The 4,108-nt window shown below is 39.9% G+C and overlaps 2 pseudogenes; both read right to left on the minus strand.

The window, feature by feature from the left end:
* Positions 1-2,324: 2,324 nt before the first annotated feature.
* Positions 2,325-2,944, minus strand: LOC102469995 (protein DPCD pseudogene; annotated as a pseudogene).
* Positions 2,945-3,412: 468 nt separating this feature from the next.
* LOC102470413 (protein DPCD pseudogene) lies at positions 3,413-4,032 on the minus strand (annotated as a pseudogene).
* Between the last annotated feature and the right edge of the window lie 76 nt (positions 4,033-4,108).

A 4,108-nucleotide genomic window follows, 5' to 3' on the forward strand; every position in this document is an offset into this window, starting at 1 on the left:
CTCCTAGATCATATAAAAGTAGCTGGTAAATACATGAAAAGATGCTCAACATCCATAATCATTAAGAAAGCGAAAATATAAATCAAAGTGAGGTACTACTTTAAACCCATTAAGATGGCTATAATAAAAAGCTACACAATAACAATTGTAGAAATATATGGAGAAATTAGAAATCTATATTTCTAGTTCAAACATAACATGGTCAGTCACTTTGGAAAGGAATATGAAAGTTCTGCAAAATGTTAAATATAGAGCTACCATATGACCCAACAATTTAACTCTTAGGTATATATTTAGGAGGAATGAAAACCTATGCCCACTCAAAAACCTGTGCATAGAAGAATTATTCATAAGTCAGAAATAAGAAATAGCCTAGATATCCATCAATTGCCAAGTAGATTAAAAAAGTTGTGTATTTACCCAATTAAATTATTTTGCTATAAAAAGAACACAGTATTAATCCCTACATCAACATGGGGGAACCTTGAGATCATGCAACATGAACCCAATCAGTAGCAGAAAAAAAAAAAAAAAAACTTACGTATCATAAGTTTCCCTTTACAAAAGTGCATAGAATAGACAAAACCTTAAAAACAGAAAATAGATTAGCAATTGCTTAAGGAGGGGGGGTAGTTATATCTTAGGGGTATGAGGTTTCCTTTTGGGTAAGGAAACTTCAATCTAGATTGTAGCAGTGGTTGCATAACTCTGTGACTATATTAAAAACATTTTATTCTAACCCATTAAATGAGTGGATATCGTGATGTGTGAGCCATATCTTAATAGAGCTGCTTAAATATAGGACCTAGAATAACGGACCAGCACATAGGAGTGGGCTACCATTTACATGTTTCCATAGTATGTGAATAATTTAATTCATAATTAATTTATAATACATGGGTCACACTGTTTTAGTCTATTTTGTGTTGTTATACTGGCATAACTGAAACTGAATAAATTACAAAGAAAAGAAGTTTATTTGGCTCACTATTCTAGAGGCTGGGAAGTCCAAGAGCACATCCCTCATCTGGCAAGGATCATCCCACAGTGAATGCAAAAGGTCAAGAGTACAATTGCAGGATGGGAAGTTAGCCAAACTCATCCTTTGATCAGGATCCCACTCATGCAACAATTGATCACCAGCCCACTCCCAAGAAAATGGCATTATTCTATTTTAATCACCTCCTAAAGATCTCACTTCTTAATACTACTGTTAATACAATTGCAATTAAATAGCATGTGTTTTAGAAGGAACAAACACCTAAACCATAACATACCCAAGGAAAGTAAATATTGAAGTCAGTCAAATAAAAAAAGAATTTTTGTGGCCGATTGGTGGCATGATAATTAAGGTGGTTGGATTCCACATGGTTAATAATACAGTTCGAGTCTCAGACCCAGCAGCGGGAACAACACTGCATGCATGTACGTGCATGCCCATAATCTCAAAAGGAGGGAGGCAGGGAGAAGGAATTGCAGCATGATCATCCCCATAGGGAATGCTTTCTCACTTTCTCTCTCTGGTGAGCACACACATCCTCTAGAAAATTAAAAATAAAAATAAAGAATTTTTTGAAAGACATTGAATATGCAGAGGCAGAGATATTTGAACCAATTATCAGTCTATATTACTTAAAAAAATATTCTGAACATGTGTATCTGTCTCTGCCTGTTTGAAATTGTTTATTTCTGCACATTTTTTTCTGTATTAAAGAAAGTGCTTATGTGGTATAAATTGCTTTTACCAAGTACTATTGATTGTTAGTATGTCTCATGATGATTTTCATTAAAAAGATCTCAGTCGCATTAGGTTGTACCAAAAATCAATACACTTTCTGGCTAATCGCACGATAAATTCTACAAAGTGTTAAATTGTAAGAGCATGACACTTGAAAGCCTTTTGTTTAAAAAGAGCAATACACTTTGTATAGAACAATATCTTTATACTTCAGTGATTGTATTTGTTTTATAATGAGTAAGATTTTATTATTACAAGCTCCACACTGATATACATGTAGACTTGCTATATTTGTTGTGCTCATATTCACTGTCTTTGAGTTTCTAGTACATTGGACATTCATTATTCAGAGTTAGGGTAATAATAAACACCATTCCCTTCACTCAAAATTAGAATTTTTTTTTTTTTTTTCCTGCAGGAACTCAGAATGACTTTACTCAGAAAATAGGAGCATGACAGGCTCAGAGGGCCTGGGGTCTAGGCCATGAGACTCTAGGTAAGGCTTCTAGAAGAGAGGTCACTGCCAGTGCTGGAACAGCAGAGCCTGGCATCTCAGCATCTCACTGTGGGGTGGGCTCAGGGCCAGCTACTGGGTCTTGCAGTCCCTATCACTGCTGTTAGCTATCTTTACTTTCTTTAGCTCCTTCTGCAGCTCTGACTGGGCTACCATGACCTCCTTTGGTTTCTGGTAAGAGATTATCAGGGTGCAGTTGGCATGAGTTAGCATGAGCAAAGCTCACTGAGGAATCAACCAGAGGCAGCTGTTATCTGTCTAAGTTGGGAATGGAGAACTTCTTGTAGTACTCTTTCTTGGTTATTCTGACAATGACTCACTGCTCTCTCTGGTTCAAACAGAACACTGTAGACATCTTTAGGGTAAGGGAGGTTTCCAGCTCGTCACTGGAAATTCATCTTGTCGTCCTAGCACACGAAAATGAGATTGGTGTTGCTTTCCTTGATGAGTTCAGGCCCCAGGCTCTCTGCTCCCAGGGGTACAGGCTCTCCCACTTTGAGCTGCCAGAGGCCCAAGGCTCCCAGGGCACTCTTGACATGCTACTTTCTCACAAGTAGTTCACTCATGTTCTCATCATATTCTTGTGCCATTTCCTTCCTGTTTGGGAACATGTAAGTGCCCTTCCTTCCCCTGTCCTGCAGCAGGGTCCTTGCCACCACCCGCAGACTCTCGAGCCAGCCAGTCACCGCCATCTTCTCTCTGCTTGACATTTCTTTTTCTATGATCATATGATTTCTTCTGGCACCTCCGAAGAATAGGAGCTTTCCTACAATATCTTTATACTTCAGTGATTGTATTTGTTTTATAATGAGTAAGATTTTATTATTACAAGCTCCACACTGATATACATGTAGACTTGCTATATTTGTTGTGCTCATATTCACTGTCTTTGAGTTTCTAGTACATTGGACATTCATTATTCAGAGTTAGGGTAATAATAAACACCATTCCCTTCACTCAAAATTAGAATTTTTTTTTTTTTTTTCCTGCAGGAACTCAGAATGACTTTACTCAGAAAATAGGAGCATGACAGGCTCAGAGGGCCTGGGGTCTAGGCCATGAGACTCTAGGTAAGGCTTCTAGAAGAGAGGTCACTGCCAGTGCTGGAACAGCAGAGCCTGGCATCTCAGCATCTCACTGTGGGGTGGGCTCAGGGCCAGCTACTGGGTCTTGCAGTCCCTATCACTGCTGTTAGCTATCTTTACTTTCTTTAGCTCCTTCTGCAGCTCTGACTGGGCTACCATGACCTCCTTTGGTTTCTGGTAAGAGATTATCAGGGTGCAGTTGGCATGAGTTAGCATGAGCAAAGCTCACTGAGGAATCAACCAGAGGCAGCTGTTATCTGTCTAAGTTGGGAATGGAGAACTTCTTGTAGTACTCTTTCTTGGTTATTCTGACAATGACTCACTGCTCTCTCTGGTTCAAACAGAACACTGTAGACATCTTTAGGGTAAGGGAGGTTTCCAGCTCGTCACTGGAAATTCATCTTGTCGTCCTAGCACACGAAAATGAGATTGGTGTTGCTTTCCTTGATGAGTTCAGGCCCCAGGCTCTCTGCTCCCAGGGGTACAGGCTCTCCCACTTTGAGCTGCCAGAGGCCCAAGGCTCCCAGGGCACTCTTGACATGCTACTTTCTCACAAGTAGTTCACTCATGTTCTCATCATATTCTTGTGCCATTTCCTTCCTGTTTGGGAACATGTAAGTGCCCTTCCTTCCCCTGTCCTGCAGCAGGGTCCTTGCCACCACCCGCAGACTCTCGAGCCAGCCAGTCACCGCCATCTTCTCTCTGCTTGACATTTCTTTTTCTATGATCATATGATTTCTTCTGGCACCTCAGAAGAATAGGAGCTTTCCT

The sequence above is a fragment of the Tupaia chinensis genome, unplaced genomic scaffold (assembly GCF_000334495.1).
Source record: "Tupaia chinensis unplaced genomic scaffold, TupChi_1.0 Scaffold000282_1, whole genome shotgun sequence".
Lineage (NCBI taxonomy): Eukaryota > Metazoa > Chordata > Mammalia > Scandentia > Tupaiidae > Tupaia > Tupaia belangeri.